The 22,855-nt window shown below is 43.5% G+C and overlaps 30 non-coding genes and 2 pseudogenes across 30 annotated transcripts; all 32 read right to left on the reverse strand.

Annotated features, from left to right (window-relative positions):
- Positions 1 to 114: 114 nt before the first annotated feature.
- LOC143487105 (5S ribosomal RNA) lies at positions 115 to 233 on the reverse strand. Its single transcript, XR_013123919.1, has one exon. It is a non-coding gene; the product is annotated as a 5S ribosomal RNA (ribosomal RNA).
- Positions 234 to 827: 594 nt separating this feature from the next.
- Positions 828 to 946, reverse strand: LOC143487106 (5S ribosomal RNA). Its single transcript, XR_013123920.1, has one exon. It is a non-coding gene; the product is annotated as a 5S ribosomal RNA (ribosomal RNA).
- Positions 947 to 1,539: 593 nt separating this feature from the next.
- LOC143487158 (5S ribosomal RNA) lies at positions 1,540 to 1,658 on the reverse strand. The gene has a single exon (XR_013123970.1). It is a non-coding gene; the product is annotated as a 5S ribosomal RNA (ribosomal RNA).
- A 591-nt stretch (positions 1,659 to 2,249) lies between these two features.
- Positions 2,250 to 2,368, reverse strand: LOC143487107 (5S ribosomal RNA). Its single transcript, XR_013123921.1, has one exon. It is a non-coding gene; the product is annotated as a 5S ribosomal RNA (ribosomal RNA).
- Positions 2,369 to 2,960: 592 nt separating this feature from the next.
- LOC143487187 (5S ribosomal RNA) lies at positions 2,961 to 3,079 on the reverse strand. The gene has a single exon (XR_013123998.1). It is a non-coding gene; the product is annotated as a 5S ribosomal RNA (ribosomal RNA).
- A 593-nt stretch (positions 3,080 to 3,672) lies between these two features.
- Positions 3,673 to 3,791, reverse strand: LOC143487108 (5S ribosomal RNA). Its single transcript, XR_013123922.1, has one exon. It is a non-coding gene; the product is annotated as a 5S ribosomal RNA (ribosomal RNA).
- A 594-nt stretch (positions 3,792 to 4,385) lies between these two features.
- LOC143487109 (5S ribosomal RNA) lies at positions 4,386 to 4,504 on the reverse strand. The gene has a single exon (XR_013123923.1). It is a non-coding gene; the product is annotated as a 5S ribosomal RNA (ribosomal RNA).
- Positions 4,505 to 5,104: 600 nt separating this feature from the next.
- Positions 5,105 to 5,223, reverse strand: LOC143487159 (5S ribosomal RNA). The gene has a single exon (XR_013123971.1). It is a non-coding gene; the product is annotated as a 5S ribosomal RNA (ribosomal RNA).
- Positions 5,224 to 5,816: 593 nt separating this feature from the next.
- Positions 5,817 to 5,935, reverse strand: LOC143487110 (5S ribosomal RNA). The gene has a single exon (XR_013123924.1). It is a non-coding gene; the product is annotated as a 5S ribosomal RNA (ribosomal RNA).
- A 599-nt stretch (positions 5,936 to 6,534) lies between these two features.
- On the reverse strand, positions 6,535 to 6,653 carry LOC143487160 (5S ribosomal RNA). The gene has a single exon (XR_013123972.1). It is a non-coding gene; the product is annotated as a 5S ribosomal RNA (ribosomal RNA).
- A 592-nt stretch (positions 6,654 to 7,245) lies between these two features.
- On the reverse strand, positions 7,246 to 7,364 carry LOC143487111 (5S ribosomal RNA). Its single transcript, XR_013123925.1, has one exon. It is a non-coding gene; the product is annotated as a 5S ribosomal RNA (ribosomal RNA).
- A 593-nt stretch (positions 7,365 to 7,957) lies between these two features.
- LOC143487112 (5S ribosomal RNA) lies at positions 7,958 to 8,076 on the reverse strand. Its single transcript, XR_013123926.1, has one exon. It is a non-coding gene; the product is annotated as a 5S ribosomal RNA (ribosomal RNA).
- A 594-nt stretch (positions 8,077 to 8,670) lies between these two features.
- On the reverse strand, positions 8,671 to 8,789 carry LOC143487114 (5S ribosomal RNA). The gene has a single exon (XR_013123928.1). It is a non-coding gene; the product is annotated as a 5S ribosomal RNA (ribosomal RNA).
- A 590-nt stretch (positions 8,790 to 9,379) lies between these two features.
- Positions 9,380 to 9,498, reverse strand: LOC143487430 (5S ribosomal RNA). Its single transcript, XR_013124235.1, has one exon. It is a non-coding gene; the product is annotated as a 5S ribosomal RNA (ribosomal RNA).
- Positions 9,499 to 10,091: 593 nt separating this feature from the next.
- Positions 10,092 to 10,210, reverse strand: LOC143487373 (5S ribosomal RNA). The gene has a single exon (XR_013124180.1). It is a non-coding gene; the product is annotated as a 5S ribosomal RNA (ribosomal RNA).
- A 590-nt stretch (positions 10,211 to 10,800) lies between these two features.
- LOC143487243 (5S ribosomal RNA) lies at positions 10,801 to 10,919 on the reverse strand. The gene has a single exon (XR_013124053.1). It is a non-coding gene; the product is annotated as a 5S ribosomal RNA (ribosomal RNA).
- A 590-nt stretch (positions 10,920 to 11,509) lies between these two features.
- Positions 11,510 to 11,628, reverse strand: LOC143487374 (5S ribosomal RNA). Its single transcript, XR_013124181.1, has one exon. It is a non-coding gene; the product is annotated as a 5S ribosomal RNA (ribosomal RNA).
- Positions 11,629 to 12,218: 590 nt separating this feature from the next.
- LOC143487410 (5S ribosomal RNA) lies at positions 12,219 to 12,337 on the reverse strand. Its single transcript, XR_013124214.1, has one exon. It is a non-coding gene; the product is annotated as a 5S ribosomal RNA (ribosomal RNA).
- A 590-nt stretch (positions 12,338 to 12,927) lies between these two features.
- LOC143487188 (5S ribosomal RNA) lies at positions 12,928 to 13,046 on the reverse strand. The gene has a single exon (XR_013123999.1). It is a non-coding gene; the product is annotated as a 5S ribosomal RNA (ribosomal RNA).
- A 589-nt stretch (positions 13,047 to 13,635) lies between these two features.
- LOC143487493 (5S ribosomal RNA) lies at positions 13,636 to 13,754 on the reverse strand. Its single transcript, XR_013124279.1, has one exon. It is a non-coding gene; the product is annotated as a 5S ribosomal RNA (ribosomal RNA).
- A 591-nt stretch (positions 13,755 to 14,345) lies between these two features.
- LOC143487473 (5S ribosomal RNA) lies at positions 14,346 to 14,464 on the reverse strand (annotated as a pseudogene).
- A 590-nt stretch (positions 14,465 to 15,054) lies between these two features.
- Positions 15,055 to 15,173, reverse strand: LOC143487244 (5S ribosomal RNA). The gene has a single exon (XR_013124054.1). It is a non-coding gene; the product is annotated as a 5S ribosomal RNA (ribosomal RNA).
- A 589-nt stretch (positions 15,174 to 15,762) lies between these two features.
- Positions 15,763 to 15,881, reverse strand: LOC143487375 (5S ribosomal RNA). Its single transcript, XR_013124182.1, has one exon. It is a non-coding gene; the product is annotated as a 5S ribosomal RNA (ribosomal RNA).
- A 591-nt stretch (positions 15,882 to 16,472) lies between these two features.
- LOC143487403 (5S ribosomal RNA) lies at positions 16,473 to 16,591 on the reverse strand. Its single transcript, XR_013124208.1, has one exon. It is a non-coding gene; the product is annotated as a 5S ribosomal RNA (ribosomal RNA).
- A 590-nt stretch (positions 16,592 to 17,181) lies between these two features.
- LOC143487411 (5S ribosomal RNA) lies at positions 17,182 to 17,300 on the reverse strand. The gene has a single exon (XR_013124215.1). It is a non-coding gene; the product is annotated as a 5S ribosomal RNA (ribosomal RNA).
- A 590-nt stretch (positions 17,301 to 17,890) lies between these two features.
- On the reverse strand, positions 17,891 to 18,009 carry LOC143487189 (5S ribosomal RNA). Its single transcript, XR_013124000.1, has one exon. It is a non-coding gene; the product is annotated as a 5S ribosomal RNA (ribosomal RNA).
- A 589-nt stretch (positions 18,010 to 18,598) lies between these two features.
- On the reverse strand, positions 18,599 to 18,717 carry LOC143487090 (5S ribosomal RNA). Its single transcript, XR_013123905.1, has one exon. It is a non-coding gene; the product is annotated as a 5S ribosomal RNA (ribosomal RNA).
- Positions 18,718 to 19,308: 591 nt separating this feature from the next.
- LOC143487474 (5S ribosomal RNA) lies at positions 19,309 to 19,427 on the reverse strand (annotated as a pseudogene).
- A 590-nt stretch (positions 19,428 to 20,017) lies between these two features.
- On the reverse strand, positions 20,018 to 20,136 carry LOC143487245 (5S ribosomal RNA). Its single transcript, XR_013124055.1, has one exon. It is a non-coding gene; the product is annotated as a 5S ribosomal RNA (ribosomal RNA).
- A 589-nt stretch (positions 20,137 to 20,725) lies between these two features.
- On the reverse strand, positions 20,726 to 20,844 carry LOC143487377 (5S ribosomal RNA). Its single transcript, XR_013124183.1, has one exon. It is a non-coding gene; the product is annotated as a 5S ribosomal RNA (ribosomal RNA).
- A 590-nt stretch (positions 20,845 to 21,434) lies between these two features.
- LOC143487412 (5S ribosomal RNA) lies at positions 21,435 to 21,553 on the reverse strand. Its single transcript, XR_013124216.1, has one exon. It is a non-coding gene; the product is annotated as a 5S ribosomal RNA (ribosomal RNA).
- A 590-nt stretch (positions 21,554 to 22,143) lies between these two features.
- LOC143487409 (5S ribosomal RNA) lies at positions 22,144 to 22,262 on the reverse strand. Its single transcript, XR_013124213.1, has one exon. It is a non-coding gene; the product is annotated as a 5S ribosomal RNA (ribosomal RNA).
- Positions 22,263 to 22,855: the final 593 nt, after the last annotated feature.

The raw sequence follows: 22,855 nt of genomic DNA on the forward strand, positions 1-22,855 counted from the left end.
GGGGGGGGCAGATAGAGCGATAGAGAGGTAAGAATAATAAAAAAAACCTGAGTGACGAATCACAAATAGACAGAAGAAGCAAACATGAAAGTCACCATTTGTGAGCAAAGAAAAAGCTTACAGCACCTGGTATTCCCAGGCGGTCTCCCATCCAAGTACTAAGCAGGCCCAACCCTGCTTAGCTTCCGAGATCAGACGAGATCGGGCGTTCTCAGGGTGGTATGGCCGTAAGCGAGAGAGGAGGTTTAAAATGACCCTTTTATACAAGACTTTCACAAAGTGATTACACAGAGCTCACCGAATGATCAAATCGCGTCTTACAAAATGCCTTTGCTGTTTTTTCTTTCATTTGCTTTAACCTGTTACTCTCAGCAATGTGACAGGTGCTTATTTAGCTGTGTAACTGCATAATTGAGTGTAATTGAATTGCTGCAAAAAAAGTTGGGTTTTTTTGGAAGGATAATTATGCAACGTTTCTCTGCATGGGGCATTTATATGTATACGGCTGTATGGTTAGGTGAACAACGGTGAGTTCCTTCAAGAAGATAAGGTGAACTAGCTATAGCTATCCGTCCATGCGTTGAGTAAATACAGAGGCTATAACTTAAGCACGCCAGCTGTGCTCATGCGCAGTATTGCAGAGGACCAAGCCTGCGTGTCGACGTTTCCTCTTAGCTGGACGCACATTTCTGCATGCTAGTTCTTTTTTGGGGGGGGGGGGCAGATAGAGCGATAGAGAGGTAAGAATAATAAAAAAAACCTGAGTGACGAATCACAAATAGACAGAAGAAGCAAACATGAAAGTCACCATTTGTGAGCAAAGAAAAAGCTTACAGCACCTGGTATTCCCAGGCGGTCTCCCATCCAAGTACTAAGCAGGCCCAACCCTGCTTAGCTTCCGAGATCAGACGAGATCGGGCGTTCTCAGGGTGGTATGGCCGTAAGCGAGAGAGGAGGTTTAAAATGACCCTTTTATACAAGACTTTCACAAAGTGATTACACAGAGCTCACCGAATGATCAAATCGCGTCTTACAAAATGCCTTTGCTGTTTTTTCTTTCATTTGCTTTAACCTGTTACTCTCAGCAATGTGACAGGTGCTTATTTAGCTGTGTAACTGCATAATTGAGTGTAATTGAATTGCTGCAAAAAAAGTTGGGTTTTTTTGGAAGGATAATTATGCAACGTTTCTCTGCATGGGGCATTTATATGTATACGGCTGTATGGTTAGGTGAACAACGGTGAGTTCCTTCAAGAAGATAAGGTGAACTAGCTATAGCTATCCGTCCATGCGTTGAGTAAATACAGAGGCTATAACTTAAGCACGCCAGCTGTGCTCATGCGCAGTATTGCAGAGGACCAAGCCTGCGTGTCGACGTTTCCTCTTAGCTGGACGCACATTTCTGCATGCTAGTTCTTTTTTGGGGGGGGGGGCAGATAGAGCGATAGAGAGGTAAGAATAATAAAAAAAACCTGAGTGACGAATCACAAATAGACAGAAGAAGCAAACATGAAAGTCACCATTTGTGAGCAAAGAAAAAGCTTACAGCACCTGGCATTCCCAGGCGGTCTCCCATCCAAGTACTAAGCAGGCCCAACCCTGCTTAGCTTCCGAGATCAGACGAGATCGGGCGTTCTCAGGGTGGTATGGCCGTAAGCGAGAGAGGAGGTTTAAAATGACCCTTTTATACAAGACTTTCACAAAGTGATTACACAGAGCTCACCGAATGATCAAATCGCGTCTTACAAAATGCCTTTGCTGTTTTTTCTTTCATTTGCTTTAACCTGTTACTCTCAGCAATGTGACAGGTGCTTATTTAGCTGTGTAACTGCATAATTGAGTGTAATTGAATTGCTGCAAAAAAAGTTGGGTTTTTTTGGAAGGATAATTATGCAACGTTTCTCTGCATGGGGCATTTATATGTATACGGCTGTATGGTTAGGTGAACAACGGTGAGTTCCTTCAAGAAGATAAGGTGAACTAGCTATAGCTATCCGTCCATGCGTTGAGTAAATACAGAGGCTATAACTTAAGCACGCCAGCTGTGCTCATGCGCAGTATTGCAGAGGACCAAGCCTGCGTGTCGACGTTTCCTCTTAGCTGGACGCATGTTTCTGCATGCTAGTTTTTTTTTGGGGGGGGGCAGATAGAGCGATAGAGAGGTAAGAATAATAAAAAAAACCTGAGTGACGAATCACAAATAGACAGAAGAAGCAAACATGAAAGTCACCATTTGTGAGCAAAGAAAAAGCTTACAGCACCTGGTATTCCCAGGCGGTCTCCCATCCAAGTACTAAGCAGGCCCAACCCTGCTTAGCTTCCGAGATCAGACGAGATCGGGCGTTCTCAGGGTGGTATGGCCGTAAGCGAGAGAGGAGGTTTAAAATGACCCTTTTATACAAGACTTTCACAAAGTGATTACACAGAGCTCACCGAATGATCAAATCGCGTCTTACAAAATGCCTTTGCTGTTTTTTCTTTCATTTGCTTTAACCTGTTACTCTCAGCAATGTGACAGGTGCTTATTTAGCTGTGTAACTGCATAATTGAGTGTAATTGAATTGCTGCAAAAAAAGTTGTGTTTTTTTGGAAGGATAATTATGCAACGTTTCTCTGCATGGGGCATTTATATGTATACGGCTGTATGGTTAGGTGAACAACGGTGAGTTCCTTCAAGAAGATAAGGTGAACTAGCTATAGCTATCCGTCCATGCGTTGAGTAAATACAGAGGCTATAACTTAAGCACGCCAGCTGTGCTCATGCGCAGTATTGCAGAGGACCAAGCCTGCGTGTCGACGTTTCCTCTTAGCTGGACGCACATTTCTGCATGCTAGTTCTTTTTTGGGGGGGGGGCAGATAGAGCGATAGAGAGGTAAGAATAATAAAAAAAACCTGAGTGACGAATCACAAATAGACAGAAGAAGCAAACATGAAAGTCACCATTTGTGAGCAAAGAAAAAGCTTACAGCACCTGGTATTCCCAGGTGGTCTCCCATCCAAGTACTAAGCAGGCCCAACCCTGCTTAGCTTCCGAGATCAGACGAGATCGGGCGTTCTCAGGGTGGTATGGCCGTAAGTGAGAGAGGAGGTTTAAAATGACCCTTTTATACAAGACTTTCACAAAGTGATTACACAGAGCTCACCGAATGATCAAATCGCGTCTTACAAAATGCCTTTGCTGTTTTTTCTTTCATTTGCTTTAACCTGTTACTCTCAGCAATGTGACAGGTGCTTATTTAGCTGTGTAACTGCATAATTGAGTGTAATTGAATTGCTGCAAAAAAAGTTGGGTTTTTTTGGAAGGATAATTATGCAACATTTCTCTGCATGGGGCATTTATATGTATACGGCTGTATGGTTAGGTGAACAACGGTGAGTTCCTTCAAGAAGATAAGGTGAACTAGCTATAGCTATCCGTCCATGCGTTGAGTAAATACAGAGGCTATAACTTAAGCACGCCAGCTGTGCTCATGCGCAGTATTGCAGAGGACCAAGCCTGCGTGTCGACGTTTCCTCTTAGCTGGACGCACATTTCTGCATGCTAGTTCTTTTTTGGGGGGGGGGGCAGATAGAGCGATAGAGAGGTAAGAATAATAAAAAAAACCTGAGTGACGAATCACAAATAGACAGAAGAAGCAAACATGAAAGTCACCATTTGTGAGCAAAGAAAAAGCTTACAGCACCTGGTATTCCCAGGCGGTCTCCCATCCAAGTACTAAGCAGGCCCAACCCTGCTTAGCTTCCGAGATCAGACGAGATCGGGCGTTCTCAGGGTGGTATGGCCGTAAGCGAGAGAGGAGGTTTAAAATGACCCTTTTATACAAGACTTTCACAAAGTGATTACACAGAGCTCACCGAATGATCAAATCGCGTCTTACAAAATGCCTTTGCTGTTTTTTCTTTCATTTGCTTTAACCTGTTACTCTCAGCAATGTGACAGGTGCTTATTTAGCTGTGTAACTGCATAATTGAGTGTAATTGAATTGCTGCAAAAAAAGTTGGGTTTTTTTGGAAGGATAATTATGCAACGTTTCTCTGCATGGGGCATTTATATGTATACGGCTGTATGGTTAGGTGAACAACGGTGAGTTCCTTCAAGAAGATAAGGTGAACTAGCTATAGCTATCCGTCCATGCGTTGAGTAAATACAGAGGCTATAACTTAAGCACGCCAGCTGTGCTCATGCGCAGTATTGCAGAGGACCAAGCCTGCGTGTTGACGTTTCCTCTTAGCTGGACGCACATTTCTGCATGCTAGTTCTTTTTTGGGGGGGGGGGGCAGATAGAGCGATAGAGAGGTAAGAATAATAAAAAAAACCTGAGTGACGAATCACAAATAGACAGAAGAAGCAAACATGAAAGTCACCATTTGTGAGCAAAGAAAAAGCTTACAGCACCTGGTATTCCCAGGCGGTCTCCCATCCAAGTACTAAGCAGGCCCAACCCTGCTTAGCTTCCGAGATCAGACGAGATCGGGCGTTCTCAGGGTGGTATGGCCGTAAGCGAGAGAGGAGGTTTAAAATGACCCTTTTATACAAGACTTTCACAAAGTGATTACACAGAGCTCACCGAATGATCAAATCGCGTCTTACAAAATGCCTTTGCTGTTTTTTCTTTCATTTGCTTTAACCTGTTACTCTCAGCAATGTGACAGGTGCTTATTTAGCTGTGTAACTGCATAATTGAGTGTAATTGAATTGCTGCAAAAAAAGTTGGGTTTTTTTGGAAGGATAATTATGCAACGTTTCTCTGCATGGGGCATTTATATGTATACGGCTGTATGGTTAGGTGAACAACGGTGAGTTCCTTCAAGAAGATAAGGTGAACTAGCTATAGCTATCCGTCCATGCGTTGAGTAAATACAGAGGCTATAACTTAAGCACGCCAGCTGTGCTCATGCGCAGTATTGCAGAGGACCAAGCCTGCGTGTCGACGTTTCCTCTTAGCTGGACGCACATTTCTGCATGCTAGTTCTTTTTTGGGGGGGGGGGGGGGGGGCAGATAGAGCGATAGAGAGGTAAGAATAATAAAAAAAACCTGAGTGACGAATCACAAATAGACAGAAGAAGCAAACATGAAAGTCACCATTTGTGAGCAAAGAAAAAGCTTACAGCACCTGGCATTCCCAGGCGGTCTCCCATCCAAGTACTAAGCAGGCCCAACCCTGCTTAGCTTCCGAGATCAGACGAGATCGGGCGTTCTCAGGGTGGTATGGCCGTAAGCGAGAGAGGAGGTTTAAAATGACCCTTTTATACAAGACTTTCACAAAGTGATTACACAGAGCTCACCGAATGATCAAATCGCGTCTTACAAAATGCCTTTGCTGTTTTTTCTTTCATTTGCTTTAACCTGTTACTCTCAGCAATGTGACAGGTGCTTATTTAGCTGTGTAACTGCATAATTGAGTGTAATTGAATTGCTGCAAAAAAAGTTGGGTTTTTTTGGAAGGATAATTATGCAACGTTTCTCTGCATGGGGCATTTATATGTATACGGCTGTATGGTTAGGTGAACAACGGTGAGTTCCTTCAAGAAGATAAGGTGAACTAGCTATAGCTATCCGTCCATGCGTTGAGTAAATACAGAGGCTATAACTTAAGCACGCCAGCTGTGCTCATGCGCAGTATTGCAGAGGACCAAGCCTGCGTGTCGACGTTTCCTCTTAGCTGGACGCACATTTCTGCATGCTAGTTCTTTTTTGGGGGGGGGGGCAGATAGAGCGATAGAGAGGTAAGAATAATAAAAAAAACCTGAGTGACGAATCACAAATAGACAGAAGAAGCAAACATGAAAGTCACCATTTGTGAGCAAAGAAAAAGCTTACAGCACCTGGTATTCCCAGGCGGTCTCCCATCCAAGTACTAAGCAGGCCCAACCCTGCTTAGCTTCCGAGATCAGACGAGATCGGGCGTTCTCAGGGTGGTATGGCCGTAAGCGAGAGAGGAGGTTTAAAATGACCCTTTTATACAAGACTTTCACAAAGTGATTACACAGAGCTCACCGAATGATCAAATCGCGTCTTACAAAATGCCTTTGCTGTTTTTTCTTTCATTTGCTTTAACCTGTTACTCTCAGCAATGTGACAGGTGCTTATTTAGCTGTGTAACTGCATAATTGAGTGTAATTGAATTGCTGCAAAAAAAGTTGGGTTTTTTTGGAAGGATAATTATGCAACGTTTCTCTGCATGGGGCATTTATATGTATACGGCTGTATGGTTAGGTGAACAACGGTGAGTTCCTTCAAGAAGATAAGGTGAACTAGCTATAGCTATCCGTCCATGCGTTGAGTAAATACAGAGGCTATAACTTAAGCACGCCAGCTGTGCTCATGCGCAGTATTGCAGAGGACCAAGCCTGCGTGTCGACGTTTCCTCTTAGCTGGACGCACATTTCTGCATGCTAGTTCTTTTTTGGGGGGGGGGGGGGGGGCAGATAGAGCGATAGAGAGGTAAGAATAATAAAAAAAACCTGAGTGACGAATCACAAATAGACAGAAGAAGCAAACATGAAAGTCACCATTTGTGAGCAAAGAAAAAGCTTACAGCACCTGGCATTCCCAGGCGGTCTCCCATCCAAGTACTAAGCAGGCCCAACCCTGCTTAGCTTCCGAGATCAGACGAGATCGGGCGTTCTCAGGGTGGTATGGCCGTAAGCGAGAGAGGAGGTTTAAAATGACCCTTTTATACAAGACTTTCACAAAGTGATTACACAGAGCTCACCGAATGATCAAATCGCGTCTTACAAAATGCCTTTGCTGTTTTTTCTTTCATTTGCTTTAACCTGTTACTCTCAGCAATGTGACAGGTGCTTATTTAGCTGTGTAACTGCATAATTGAGTGTAATTGAATTGCTGCAAAAAAAGTTGGGTTTTTTTGGAAGGATAATTATGCAACGTTTCTCTGCATGGGGCATTTATATGTATACGGCTGTATGGTTAGGTGAACAACGGTGAGTTCCTTCAAGAAGATAAGGTGAACTAGCTATAGCTATCCGTCCATGCGTTGAGTAAATACAGAGGCTATAACTTAAGCACGCCAGCTGTGCTCATGCGCAGTATTGCAGAGGACCAAGCCTGCGTGTCGACGTTTCCTCTTAGCTGGACGCACATTTCTGCATGCTAGTTCTTTTTTGGGGGGGGGGCAGATAGAGCGATAGAGAGGTAAGAATAATAAAAAAAACCTGAGTGACGAATCACAAATAGACAGAAGAAGCAAACATGAAAGTCACCATTTGTGAGCAAAGAAAAAGCTTACAGCACCTGGTATTCCCAGGCGGTCTCCCATCCAAGTACTAAGCAGGCCCAACCCTGCTTAGCTTCCGAGATCAGACGAGATCGGGCGTTCTCAGGGTGGTATGGCCGTAAGCGAGAGAGGAGGTTTAAAATGACCCTTTTATACAAGACTTTCACAAAGTGATTACACAGAGCTCACCGAATGATCAAATCGCGTCTTACAAAATGCCTTTGCTGTTTTTTCTTTCATTTGCTTTAACCTGTTACTCTCAGCAATGTGACAGGTGCTTATTTAGCTGTGTAACTGCATAATTGAGTGTAATTGAATTGCTGCAAAAAAAGTTGGGTTTTTTTGGAAGGATAATTATGCAACGTTTCTCTGCATGGGGCATTTATATGTATACGGCTGTATGGTTAGGTGAACAACGGTGAGTTCCTTCAAGAAGATAAGGTGAACTAGCTATAGCTATCCGTCCATGCGTTGAGTAAATACAGAGGCTATAACTTAAGCACGCCAGCTGTGCTCATGCGCAGTATTGCAGAGGACCAAGCCTGCGTGTCGACGTTTCCTCTTAGCTGGACGCACATTTCTGCATGCTAGTTCTTTTTTGGGGGGGGGGGCAGATAGAGCGATAGAGAGGTAAGAATAATAAAAAAAACCTGAGTGACGAATCACAAATAGACAGAAGAAGCAAACATGAAAGTCACCATTTGTGAGCAAAGAAAAAGCTTACAGCACCTGGTATTCCCAGGCGGTCTCCCATCCAAGTACTAAGCAGGCCCAACCCTGCTTAGCTTCCGAGATCAGACGAGATCGGGCGTTCTCAGGGTGGTATGGCCGTAAGCAAGAGAGGAGGTTTAAAATGACCCTTTTATACAAGACTTTCACAAAGTGATTACACAGAGCTCACCGAATGATCAAATCGCGTCTTACAAAATGCCTTTGCTGTTTTTTCTTTCATTTGCTTTAACCTGTTACTCTCAGCAATGTGACAGGTGCTTATTTAGCTGTGTAACTGCATAATTGAGTGTAATTGAATTGCTGCAAAAAAAGTTGGGTTTTTTTGGAAGGATAATTATGCAACGTTTCTCTGCATGGGGCATTTATATGTATACGGCTGTATGGTTAGGTGAACAACGGTGAGTTCCTTCAAGAAGATAAGGTGAACTAGCTATAGCTATCCGTCCATGCGTTGAGTAAATACAGAGGCTATAACTTAAGCACGCCAGCTGTGCTCATGCGCAGTATTGCAGAGGACCAAGCCTGCGTGTCGACGTTTCCTCTTAGCTGGACGCACATTTCTGCATGCTAGTTCTTTTTTGGGGGGGGGGGGCAGATAGAGCGATAGAGAGGTAAGAATAATAAAAAAAACCTGAGTGACGAATCACAAATAGACAGAAGAAGCAAACATGAAAGTCACCATTTGTGAGCAAAGAAAAAGCTTACAGCACCTGGTATTCCCAGGCGGTCTCCCATCCAAGTACTAAGCAGGCCCAACCCTGCTTAGCTTCCGAGATCAGACGAGATCGGGCGTTCTCAGGGTGGTATGGCCGTAAGCGAGAGAGGAGGTTTAAAATGACCCTTTTATACAAGACTTTCACAAAGTGATTACACAGAGCTCACCGAATGATCAAATCGCGTCTTACAAAATGCCTTTGCTGTTTTTTCTTTCATTTGCTTTAACCTGTTACTCTCAGCAATGTGACAGGTGCTTATTTAGCTGTGTAACTGCATAATTGAGTGTAATTGAATTGCTGCAAAAAAAGTTGGGTTTTTTTGGAAGGATAATTATGCAACGTTTCTCTGCATGGGGCATTTATATGTATACGGCTGTATGGTTAGGTGAACAACGGTGAGTTCCTTCAAGAAGATAAGGTGAACTAGCTATAGCTATCCGTCCATGCATTGAGTAAATACAGAGGCTACAACTTAAGCACGCCAGCTGTGCGCATGCGCAGTATTGCAGAGGACCAAGCCTGCGTGTCGACGTTTCCTCTTAGCTGGACGCATGTTTCTGCATGCTAGTTTTTTTGGGGGGGGGGCAGATAGAGCGATAGAGAGGTAAGAATAATAAAAAAAACCTGAGTGACGAATCACAAATAGACAGAAGAAGCAAACATGAAAGTCACCATTTGTGAGCAAAGAAAAAGCTTACAGCACCTGGTATTCCCAGGCGGTCTCCCATCCAAGTACTAACCAGGCCCGACCCTGCTTAGCTTCCGAGATCAGACGAGATCGGGCGTTCTCAGGGTGGTATGGCCGTAAGCGAGAGAGGAGGGTTAAAATGACCCTTTTATACAAGACTTTCACAAAGTGATTACACAGAGTTCACCAAATGATCAAATCGCGTCTTACACAATGCCTTTGCTGTTTTTTCTTTCATTTGCTTTAACCTGTTACTCTCAGCAATGTGACAGGTGCTTATTTAGCTGTGTAACTGCATAATTGAGTGTAATTGAATTGCTGCAAAAAAAGTTGGGTTTTTTTGGAAGGATAATTATGCAACGTTTCTCTGCATGGGGCATTTATATGTATACGGCTGTATGGTTAGGTGAACAACGGTGAGTTCCTTCAAGAAGATAAGGTGAACTAGCTATAGCTATCCGTCCATGCGTTGAGTAAATACAGAGGCTACAACTTAAGCACGCCAGCTGTGCGCATGCGCAGTATTGCAGAGGACCAAGCCTGTGTGTCGACGTTTCCTCTTAGCTGGACGCATGTTTCTGCATGCTAGTTTTTTTTTGGGGGGGGGGGCAGATAGAGCGATAGAGAGGTAAGAATAATAAAAAAAACCTGAGTGATGAATCTCAAATAGACAGAAGAAGCAAACAAGAAAGTCACCATTTGTGAGCAAAGAAAAAGCTTACAGCACCTGGTATTCCCAGGCTGTCTCCCATCCAAGTACTAAGCAGGCCCGACCCTGCTTAGCTTCCGAGATCAGACGAGATCGGGCGTTCTCAGGGTGGTATGGCCATAAGCGAGAGAGGAGGTTTAAAATGGCCCTTTTATACAAGACTTTCACAAAGTGATTACACAGAGTTCACCAAATGATCAAATCCCGTCTTACAAAATGCCTTTGCTGTTTTTTCTTTCATTTGCTTTAACCTGTTACTCTCAGCAATGTGACAGGTGCTTATTTAGCTGTGTAACTGCATAATTGAGTGTAATTGAATTGCTGCAAAAAAAGTTGGGTTTTTTTGGAGGGATAATTATGCAACGTTTCTCTGCATGGGGCATTTATATGTATACGGCTGTATGGTTAGGTGAACAACGGTGAGTTCCTTCAAGAAGATAAGGTGAACTAGCTATAGCTATCCGTCCATACGTTGAGTAAATACAGAGGCTACAACTTAAGCACGCCAGCTGTGCTCATGCGCAGTATTGCAGAGGACCAAGCCTGCGTGTCGACGTTTCCTCTTAGCTGGACGCATGTTTCTGCATGCTAGTTTTTTTTTGGGGGGGGCAGATAGAGCGATAGAGAGGTAAGAATAATAAAAAAAACCTGAGTGACGAATCACAAATAGACAGAAGAAGCAAACATGAAAGTCACCATTTGTGAGCAAAGAAAAAGCTTACAGCACCTGGTATTCCCAGGCGGTCTCCCATCCAAGTACTAAGCAAGCCCGACCCTGTTTAGCTTCCGAGATCAGACGAGATCGGGCGTTCTCAGGGTGGTATGGCCATAAGCGAGAGAGGAGGTTTAAAATGGCCCTTTTATACAAGACTTTCACAAAGTGATTACACAGAGTTCACCAAATGATCAAATCGCGTCTTACAAAATGCCTTTGCTGTTTTTTCTTTCATTTGCTTTAACCTGTTACTCTCAGCAATGTGACAGGTGCTTATTTAGCTGTGTAACTGCATAATTGAGTGTAATTGAATTGCTGCAAAAAAAGTTGGGGTTTTTTGGAAGGATAATTATGCAACGTTTCTCTGCATGGGGCATTTATATGTATACGGCTGTATGGTTAGGTGAACAACGGTGAGTTCCTTCAAGAAGATAAGGTGAACTAGCTATAGCTATCCGTCCATGCATTGAGTAAATACAGAGGCTACAACTTAAGCACGCCAGCTGTGCGCATGCGCAGTATTGCAGAGGACCAAGCCTGCGTGTCGACGTTTCCTCTTAGCTGGACGCATGTTTCTGCATGCTAGTTTTTTTTGGGGGGGGGGCAGATAGAGCGATAGAGAGGTAAGAATAATAAAAAAACCTGAGTGACGAATCACAAATAGACAGAAGAAGCAAACATGAAAGTCACCATTTGTGAGCAAAGAAAAAGCTTACAGCACCTGGTATTCCCAGGCTGTCTCCCATCCAAGTACTAAGCAGGCCCGACCCTGCTTAGCTTCCGAGATCAGACGAGATCGGGCGTTCTCAGGGTGGTATGGCCATAAGCGAGAGAGGAGGTTTAAAATGGCCCTTTTATACAAGACTTTCACAAAGTGATTACACAGAGTTCACCAAATGATCAAATCCCGTCTTACAAAATGCCTTTGCTGTTTTTTCTTTCATTTGCTTTAACCTGTTACTCTCAGCAATGTGACAGGTGCTTATTTAGCTGTGTAACTGCATAATTGAGTGTAATTGAATTGCTGCAAAAAAAGTTGGGTTTTTTTGGAGGGATAATTATGCAACGTTTCTCTGCATGGGGCATTTATATGTATACGGCTGTATGGTTAGGTGAACAACGGTGAGTTCCTTCAAGAAGATAAGGTGAACTAGCTATAGCTATCCGTCCATGCGTTGAGTAAATACAGAGGCTACAACTTAAGCACGCCAGCTGTGCTCATGCGCAGTATTGCAGAGGACCAAGCCTGCGTGTCGACGTTTCCTCTTAGCTGGACGCATGTTTCTGCATGCTAGTTTTTTTTGGGGGGGGGCAGATAGAGCGATAGAGAGGTAAGAATAATAAAAAAAACCTGAGTGACGAATCACAAATAGACAGAAGAAGCAAACATGAAAGTCACCATTTGTGAGCAAAGAAAAAGCTTACAGCACCTGGTATTACCAGGCGGGCTCCCATCCAAGTACTAAGCAGGCCCGACCCTGCTTAGCTTCCGAGATCAGACGAGATCGGGCGTTCTCAGGGTGGCATGGCCGTAAGCGAGTGAGGAGGTTTAAAATGACCCTTTTATACAAGACTTTCACAAAGTGATTACACAGAGTTCACCAAATGATCAAATCGCGTCTTACACAATGCCTTTGCTGTTTTTTCTTTCATTTGCTTTAACCTGTTACTCTCAGCAATGTGACAGGTGCTTATTTAGCTGTGTAACTGCATAATTGAGTGTAATTGAATTGCTGCAAAAAAAGTTGGGTTTTTTTGGAAGGATAATTATGCAACGTTTCTCTGCATGGGGCATTTATATGTATACGGCTGTATGGTTAGGTGAACAACGGTGAGTTCCTTCAAGAAGATAAGGTGAACTAGCTATAGCTATCCGTCCATGCGTTGAGTAAATACAGAGGCTACAACTTAAGCACGCCAGCTGTGCTCATGCACAGTATTGCAGAGGACCAAGACTGCGTGTCGACATTTCCTCTTAGCTGGACGCATGTTTCTGCATGCTAGTTTTTTTTGGGGGGGGGCAGATAGAGCGATAGAGAGGTAAGAATAATAAAAAAAACCTGAGTGACGAATCACAAATAGACAGAAGAAGCAAACATGAAAGTCACCATTTGTGAGCAAAGAAAAAGCTTACAGCACCTGGTATTCCCAGGCGGTCTCCCATCCAAGTACTAAGCAGGCCCGACCCTGCTTAGCTTCCGAGATCAGACGAGATCGGGCGTTCTCAGGGTGGTATGGCCATAAGCGAGAGAGGAGGTTTAAAATGGCCCTTTTATACAAGACTTTCACAAAGTGATTACACAGAGTTCACCAAATGATCAAATCGCGTCTTACAAAATGCCTTTGCTGTTTTTTCTTTCATTTGCTTTAACCTGTTACTCTCAGCAATGTGACAGGTGCTTATTTAGCTGTGTAACTGCATAATTGAGTGTAATTGAATTGCTGCAAAAAAAGTTGGGGTTTTTTGGAAGGATAATTATGCAACGTTTCTCTGCATGGGGCATTTATATGTATACGGCTGTATGGTTAGGTGAACAACGGTGAGTTCCTTCAAGAAGATAAGGTGAACTAGCTATAGCTATCCGTCCATGCATTGAGTAAATACAGAGGCTACAACTTAAGCACGCCAGCTGTGCGCATGCGCAGTATTGCAGAGGACCAAGCCTGCGTGTCGACGTTTCCTCTTAGCTGGACGCATGTTTCTGCATGCTAGTTTTTTTTGGGGGGGGGCAGATAGAGCGATAGAGAGGTAAGAATAATAAAAAAACCTGAGTGACGAATCACAAATAGACAGAAGAAGCAAACATGAAAGTCACCATTTGTGAGCAAAGAAAAAGCTTACAGCACCTGGTATTCCCAGGCGGTCTCCCATCCAAGTACTAACCAGGCCCGACCCTGCTTAGCTTCCGAGATCAGACGAGATCGGGCGTTCTCAGGGTGGTATGGCCGTAAGCGAGAGAGGAGGGTTAAAATGACCCTTTTATACAAGACTTTCACAAAGTGATTACACAGAGTTCACCAAATGATCAAATCGCGTCTTACACAATGCCTTTGCTGTTTTTTCTTTCATTTGCTTTAACCTGTTACTCTCAGCAATGTGACAGGTGCTTATTTAGCTGTGTAACTGCATAATTGAGTGTAATTGAATTGCTGCAAAAAAAGTTGGGTTTTTTTGGAAGGATAATTATGCAACGTTTCTCTGCATGGGGCATTTATATGTATACGGCTGTATGGTTAGGTGAACAACGGTGAGTTCCTTCAAGAAGATAAGGTGAACTAGCTATAGCTATCCGTCCATGCGTTGAGTAAATACAGAGGCTACAACTTAAGCACGCCAGCTGTGCGCATGCGCAGTATTGCAGAGGACCAAGCCTGCGTGTCGACGTTTCCTCTTAGCTGGACGCATGTTTCTGCATGCTAGTTTTTTTTTGGGGGGGGGCAGATAGAGCGATAGAGAGGTAAGAATAATAAAAAAAACCTGAGTGATGAATCTCAAATAGACAGAAGAAGCAAACAAGAAAGTCACCATTTGTGAGCAAAGAAAAAGCTTACAGCACCTGGTATTCCCAGGCTGTCTCCCATCCAAGTACTAAGCAGGCCCGACCCTGCTTAGCTTCCGAGATCAGACGAGATCGGGCGTTCTCAGGGTGGTATTGACATAAGCGAGAGAGGAGGTTTAAAATGGCCCTTTTATACAAGACTTTCACAAAGTGATTACACAGAGTTCACCAAATGATCAAATCCCGTCTTACAAAATGCCTTTGCTGTTTTTTCTTTCATTTGCTTTAACCTGTTACTCTCAGCAATGTGACAGGTGCTTATTTAGCTGTGTAACTGCATAATTGAGTGTAATTGAATTGCTGCAAAAAAAGTTGGGTTTTTTTGGAGGGATAATTATGCAACGTTTCTCTGCATGGGGCATTTATATGTATACGGCTGTATGGTTAGGTGAACAACGGTGAGTTCCTTCAAGAAGATAAGGTGAACTAGCTATAGCTATCCGTCCATACGTTGAGTAAATACAGAGGCTACAACTTAAGCACGCCAGCTGTGCTCATGCGCAGTATTGCAGAGGACCAAGCCTGCGTGTCGACGTTTCCTCTTAGCTGGACACATGTTTCTGCATGCTAGTTTTTTTTTGGGGGGGGCAGATAGAGCGATAGAGAGGTAAGAATAATAAAAAAAACCTGAGTGACGAATCACAAATAGACAGAAGAAGCAAACATGAAAGTCACCATTTGTGAGCAAAGAAAAAGCTTACAGCACCTGGTATTCCCAGGCGGTCTCCCATCCAAGTACTAAGCAAGCCCGACCCTGTTTAGCTTCCGAGATCAGACGAGATCGGGCGTTCTCAGGGTGGTATGGCCATAAGCGAGAGAGGAGGTTTAAAATGGCCCTTTTATACAAGACTTTCACAAAGTGATTACACAGAGTTCACCAAATGATCAAATCGCGTCTTACAAAATGCCTTTGCTGTTTTTTCTTTCATTTGCTTTAACCTGTTACTCTCAGCAATGTGACAGGTGCTTATTTAGCTGTGTAACTGCATAATTGAGTGTAATTGAATTGCTGCAAAAAAAGTTGGGGTTTTTTGGAAGGATAATTATGCAACGTTTCTCTGCATGGGGCATTTATATGTATACGGCTGTATGGTTAGGTGAACAACGGTGAGTTCCTTCAAGAAGATAAGGTGAACTAGCTATAGCTATCCGTCCATGCATTGAGTAAATACAGAGGCTACAACTTAAGCACGCCAGCTGTGCGCATGCGCAGTATTGCAGAGGACCAAGCCTGCGTGTCGACGTTTCCTCTTAGCTGGACGCATGTTTCTGCATGCTAGTTTTTTTTGGGGGGGGGCAGATAGAGCGATAGAGAGGTAAGAATAATAAAAAAACCTGAGTGACGAATCACAAATAGACAGAAGAAGCAAACATGAAAGTCACCATTTGTGAGCAAAGAAAAAGCTTACAGCACCTGGTATTCCCAGGCTGTCTCCCATCCAAGTACTAAGCAGGCCCGACCCTGCTTAGCTTCCGAGATCAGACGAGATCGGGCGTTCTCAGGGTGGTATGGCCATAAGCGAGAGAGGAGGTTTAAAATGGCCCTTTTATACAAGACTTTCACAAAGTGATTACACAGAGTTCACCAAATGATCAAATCCCGTCTTACAAAATGCCTTTGCTGTTTTTTCTTTCATTTGCTTTAACCTGTTACTCTCAGCAATGTGACAGGTGCTTATTTAGCTGTGTAACTGCATAATTGAGTGTAATTGAATTGCTGCAAAAAAAGTTGGGTTTTTTTGGAGGGATAATTATGCAACGTTTCTCTGCATGGGGCATTTATATGTATACGGCTGTATGGTTAGGTGAACAACGGTGAGTTCCTTCAAGAAGATAAGGTGAACTAGCTATAGCTATCCGTCCATGCGTTGAGTAAATACAGAGGCTACAACTTAAGCACGCCAGCTGTGCTCATGCGCAGTATTGCAGAGGACCAAGCCTGCGTGTCGACGTTTCCTCTTAGCTGGACGCATGTTTCTGCATGCTAGTTTTTTTTGGGGGGGGGGCAGATAGAGCGATAGAGAGGTAAGAATAATAAAAAAAACCTGAGTGACGAATCACAAATAGACAGAAGAAGCAAACATGAAAGTCACCATTTGTGAGCAAAGAAAAAGCTTACAGCACCTGGTATTACCAGGCGGGCTCCCATCCAAGTACTAAGCAGGCCCGACCCTGCTTAGCTTCCGAGATCAGACGAGATCGGGCGTTCTCAGGGTGGTATGGCCATAAGCGAGAGAGGAGGTTTAAAATGGCCCTTTTATACAAGACTTTCACAAAGTGATTACACAGAGTTCACCAAATGATCAAATCCCGTCTTACAAAATGCCTTTGCTGTTTTTTCTTTCATTTGCTTTAACCTGTTACTCTCAGCAATGTGACAGGTGCTTATTTAGCTGTGTAACTGCATAATTGAGTGTAATTGAATTGCTGCAAAAAAAGTTGGGTTTTTTTGGAGGGATAATTATGCAACGTTTCTCTGCATGGGGCATTTATATGTATACGGCTGTATGGTTAGGTGAACAACGGTGAGTTCCTTCAAGAAGATAAGGTGAACTAGCTATAGCTATCCGTCCATGCGTTGAGTAAATACAGAGGCTACAACTTAAGCACGCCAGCTGTGCTCATGCGCAGTATTGCAGAGGACCAAGCCTGCGTGTCGACGTTTCCTCTTAGCTGGACGCATGTTTCTGCATGCTAGTTTTTTTTGGGGGGGGGCAGATAGAGCGATAGAGAGGTAAGAATAATAAAAAAAACCTGAGTGACGAATCACAAATAGACAGAAGAAGCAAACATGAAAGTCACCATTTGTGAGCAAAGAAAAAGCTTACAGCACCTGGTATTACCAGGCGGGCTCCCATCCAAGTACTAAGCAGGCCCGACCCTGCTTAGCTTCCGAGATCAGACGAGATCGGGCGTTCTCAGGGTGGCATGGCCGTAAGCGAGTGAGGAGGTTTAAAATGACCCTTTTATACAAGACTTTCACAAAGTGATTACACAGAGTTCACCAAATGATCAAATCGCGTCTTACACAATGCCTTTGCTGTTTTTTCTTTCATTTGCTTTAACCTGTTACTCTCAGCAATGTGACAGGTGCTTATTTAGCTGTGTAACTGCATAATTGAGTGTAATTGAATTGCTGCAAAAAAAGTTGGGTTTTTTTGGAAGGATAATTATGCAACGTTTCTCTGCATGGGGCATTTATATGTATACGGCTGTATGGTTAGGTGAACAACGGTGAGTTCCTTCAAGAAGATAAGGTGAACTAGCTATAGCTATCCGTCCATGCGTTGAGTAAATACAGAGGCTACAACTTAAGCACGCCAGCTGTGCTCATGCACAGTATTGCAGAGGACCAAGACTGCGTGTCGACATTTCCTCTTAGCTGGACGCATGTTTCTGCATGCTAGTTTTTTTTGGGGGGGGGCAGATAGAGCGATAGAGAGGTAAGAATAATAAAAAAAACCTGAGTGACGAATCACAAATAGACAGAAGAAGCAAACATGAAAGTCACCATTTGTGAGCAAAGAAAAAGCTTACAGCACCTGGTATTCCCAGGCGGTCTCCCATCCAAGTACTAAGCAGGCCCGACCCTGCTTAGCTTCCGAGATCAGACGAGATCGGGCGTTCTCAGGGTGGTATGGCCATAAGCGAGAGAGGAGGTTTAAAATGGCCCTTTTATACAAGACTTTCACAAAGTGATTACACAGAGTTCACCAAATGATCAAATCGCGTCTTACAAAATGCCTTTGCTGTTTTTTCTTTCATTTGCTTTAACCTGTTACTCTCAGCAATGTGACAGGTGCTTATTTAGCTGTGTAACTGCATAATTGAGTGTAATTGAATTGCTGCAAAAAAAGTTGGGGTTTTTTGGAAGGATAATTATGCAACGTTTCTCTGCATGGGGCATTTATATGTATACGGCTGTATGGTTAGGTGAACAACGGTGAGTTCCTTCAAGAAGATAAGGTGAACTAGCTATAGCTATCCGTCCATGCATTGAGTAAATACAGAGGCTACAACTTAAGCACGCCAGCTGTGCGCATGCGCAGTATTGCAGAGGACCAAGCCTGCGTGTCGACGTTTCCTCTTAGCTGGACGCATGTTTCTGCATGCTAGTTTTTTTTGGGGGGGGGCAGATAGAGCGATAGAGAGGTAAGAATAATAAAAAAACCTGAGTGACGAATCACAAATAGACAGAAGAAGCAAACATGAAAGTCACCATTTGTGAGCAAAGAAAAAGCTTACAGCACCTGGTATTCCCAGGCGGTCTCCCATCCAAGTACTAACCAGGCCCGACCCTGCTTAGCTTCCGAGATCAGACGAGATCGGGCGTTCTCAGGGTGGTATGGCCGTAAGCGAGAGAGGAGGGTTAAAATGACCCTTTTATACAAGACTTTCACAAAGTGATTACACAGAGTTCACCAAATGATCAAATCGCGTCTTACACAATGCCTTTGCTGTTTTTTCTTTCATTTGCTTTAACCTGTTACTCTCAGCAATGTGACAGGTGCTTATTTAGCTGTGTAACTGCATAATTGAGTGTAATTGAATTGCTGCAAAAAAAGTTGGGTTTTTTTGGAAGGATAATTATGCAACGTTTCTCTGCATGGGGCATTTATATGTATACGGCTGTATGGTTAGGTGAACAACGGTGAGTTCCTTCAAGAAGATAAGGTGAACTAGCTATAGCTATCCGTCCATGCGTTGAGTAAATACAGAGGCTACAACTTAAGCACGCCAGCTGTGCGCATGCGCAGTATTGCAGAGGACCAAGCCTGCGTGTCGACGTTTCCTCTTAGCTGGACGCATGTTTCTGCATGCTAGTTTTTTTTTGGGGGGGGGCAGATAGAGCGATAGAGAGGTAAGAATAATAAAAAAAACCTGAGTGATGAATCTCAAATAGACAGAAGAAGCAAACAAGAAAGTCACCATTTGTGAGCAAAGAAAAAGCTTACAGCACCTGGTATTCCCAGGCTGTCTCCCATCCAAGTACTAAGCAGGCCCGACCCTGCTTAGCTTCCGAGATCAGACGAGATCGGGCGTTCTCAGGGTGGTATTGACATAAGCGAGAGAGGAGGTTTAAAATGGCCCTTTTATACAAGACTTTCACAAAGTGATTACACAGAGTTCACCAAATGATCAAATCCCGTCTTACAAAATGCCTTTGCTGTTTTTTCTTTCATTTGCTTTAACCTGTTACTCTCAGCAATGTGACAGGTGCTTATTTAGCTGTGTAACTGCATAATTGAGTGTAATTGAATTGCTGCAAAAAAAGTTGGGTTTTTTTGGAGGGATAATTATGCAACGTTTCTCTGCATGGGGCATTTATATGTATACGGCTGTATGGTTAGGTGAACAACGGTGAGTTCCTTCAAGAAGATAAGGTGAACTAGCTATAGCTATCCGTCCATACGTTGAGTAAATACAGAGGCTACAACTTAAGCACGCCAGCTGTGCTCATGCGCAGTATTGCAGAGGACCAAGCCTGCGTGTCGACGTTTCCTCTTAGCTGGACACATGTTTCTGCATGCTAGTTTTTTTTTGGGGGGGGCAGATAGAGCGATAGAGAGGTAAGAATAATAAAAAAAACCTGAGTGACGAATCACAAATAGACAGAAGAAGCAAACATGAAAGTCACCATTTGTGAGCAAAGAAAAAGCTTACAGCACCTGGTATTCCCAGGCGGTCTCCCATCCAAGTACTAAGCAAGCCCGACCCTGTTTAGCTTCCGAGATCAGACGAGATCGGGCGTTCTCAGGGTGGTATGGCCATAAGCGAGAGAGGAGGTTTAAAATGGCCCTTTTATACAAGACTTTCACAAAGTGATTACACAGAGTTCACCAAATGATCAAATCGCGTCTTACAAAATGCCTTTGCTGTTTTTTCTTTCATTTGCTTTAACCTGTTACTCTCAGCAATGTGACAGGTGCTTATTTAGCTGTGTAACTGCATAATTGAGTGTAATTGAATTGCTGCAAAAAAAGTTGGGGTTTTTTGGAAGGATAATTATGCAACGTTTCTCTGCATGGGGCATTTATATGTATACGGCTGTATGGTTAGGTGAACAACGGTGAGTTCCTTCAAGAAGATAAGGTGAACTAGCTATAGCTATCCGTCCATGCATTGAGTAAATACAGAGGCTACAACTTAAGCACGCCAGCTGTGCGCATGCGCAGTATTGCAGAGGACCAAGCCTGCGTGTCGACGTTTCCTCTTAGCTGGACGCATGTTTCTGCATGCTAGTTTTTTTTGGGGGGGGGCAGATAGAGCGATAGAGAGGTAAGAATAATAAAAAAACCTGAGTGACGAATCACAAATAGACAGAAGAAGCAAACATGAAAGTCACCATTTGTGAGCAAAGAAAAAGCTTACAGCACCTGGTATTCCCAGGCTGTCTCCCATCCAAGTACTAAGCAGGCCCGACCCTGCTTAGCTTCCGAGATCAGACGAGATCGGGCGTTCTCAGGGTGGTATGGCCATAAGCGAGAGAGGAGGTTTAAAATGGCCCTTTTATACAAGACTTTCACAAAGTGATTACACAGAGTTCACCAAATGATCAAATCCCGTCTTACAAAATGCCTTTGCTGTTTTTTCTTTCATTTGCTTTAACCTGTTACTCTCAGCAATGTGACAGGTGCTTATTTAGCTGTGTAACTGCATAATTGAGTGTAATTGAATTGCTGCAAAAAAAGTTGGGTTTTTTTGGAGGGATAATTATGCAACGTTTCTCTGCATGGGGCATTTATATGTATACGGCTGTATGGTTAGGTGAACAACGGTGAGTTCCTTCAAGAAGATAAGGTGAACTAGCTATAGCTATCCGTCCATGCGTTGAGTAAATACAGAGGCTACAACTTAAGCACGCCAGCTGTGCTCATGCGCAGTATTGCAGAGGACCAAGCCTGCGTGTCGACGTTTCCTCTTAGCTGGACGCATGTTTCTGCATGCTAGTTTTTTTTGGGGGGGGGCAGATAGAGCGATAGAGAGGTAAGAATAATAAAAAAAACCTGAGTGACGAATCACAAATAGACAGAAGAAGCAAACATGAAAGTCACCATTTGTGAGCAAAGAAAAAGCTTACAGCACCTGGTATTACCAGGCGGGCTCCCATCCAAGTACTAAGCAGGCCCGACCCTGCTTAGCTTCCGAGATCAGACGAGATCGGGCGTTCTCAGGGTGGCATGGCCGTAAGCGAGTGAGGAGGTTTAAAATGACCCTTTTATACAAGACTTTCACAAAGTGATTACACAGAGTTCACCAAATGATCAAATCGCGTCTTACACAATGCCTTTGCTGTTTTTTCTTTCATTTGCTTTAACCTGTTACTCTCAGCAATGTGACAGGTGCTTATTTAGCTGTGTAACTGCATAATTGAGTGTAATTGAATTGCTGCAAAAAAAGTTGGGTTTTTTTGGAAGGATAATTATGCAACGTTTCTCTGCATGGGGCATTTATATGTATACGGCTGTATGGTTAGGTGAACAACGGTGAGTTCCTTCAAGAAGATAAGGTGAACTAGCTATAGCTATCCGTCCATGCGTTGAGTAAATACAGAGGCTACAACTTAAGCACGCCAGCTGTGCTCATGCACAGTATTGCAGAGGACCAAGACTGCGTGTCGACATTTCCTCTTAGCTGGACGCATGTTTCTGCATGCTAGTTTTTTTTGGGGGGGGGCAGATAGAGCGATAGAGAGGTAAGAATAATAAAAAAAACCTGAGTGACGAATCACAAATAGACAGAAGAAGCAAACATGAAAGTCACCATTTGTGAGCAAAGAAAAAGCTTACAGCACCTGGTATTCCCAGGCGGTCTCCCATCCAAGTACTAAGCAGGCCCGAACCTGCTTAGCTTCCGAGATCAGACGAGATCGGGAGTTCTCAGGGTGGTATGGACATAAGCGAGAGAGGAGGTTTAAAATGGCCCTTTTATACAAGACTTTCACAAAGTGATTACACAGAGTTCACCAAATGATCAAATCCCGTCTTACAAAATGCCTTTGCTGTTTTTTCTTTCATTTGCTTTAACCTGTTACTCTCAGCAATGTGACAGGTGCTTATTTAGCTGTGTAACTGCATAATTGAGTGTAATTGAATTGCTGCAAAAAAAGTTGGGTTTTTTTGGAGGGATAATTATGCAACGTTTCTCTGCATGGGGCATTTATATGTATACGGCTGTATGGTTAGGTGAACAACGGTGAGTTCCTTCAAGAAGATAAGGTGAACTAGCTATAGCTATCCGTCCATGCGTTGAGTAAATACAGAGGCTACAACTTAAGCACACCAGCTGTGCTCATGCACAGTATTGCAGAGGACCAAGCCTGCGTGTCGACGTTTTCTCTTAGCTGGACGCACATTTCTGCATGCTAGTTCTTTTTTGGGGGTGGGGGCAGATAGAGCGATAGAGAGGTAAGAATAAAAAAAAAAACCTGAGTGACGAATCACAAATAGACAGAAGAAGCAAACATGAAAGTCACCATTTGTGAGCAAAGAAAA

The sequence above is a fragment of the Brachyhypopomus gauderio genome, unplaced genomic scaffold, assembly GCF_052324685.1.
Source record: "Brachyhypopomus gauderio isolate BG-103 unplaced genomic scaffold, BGAUD_0.2 sc46, whole genome shotgun sequence".
NCBI lineage: Eukaryota > Metazoa > Chordata > Actinopteri > Gymnotiformes > Hypopomidae > Brachyhypopomus > Brachyhypopomus gauderio.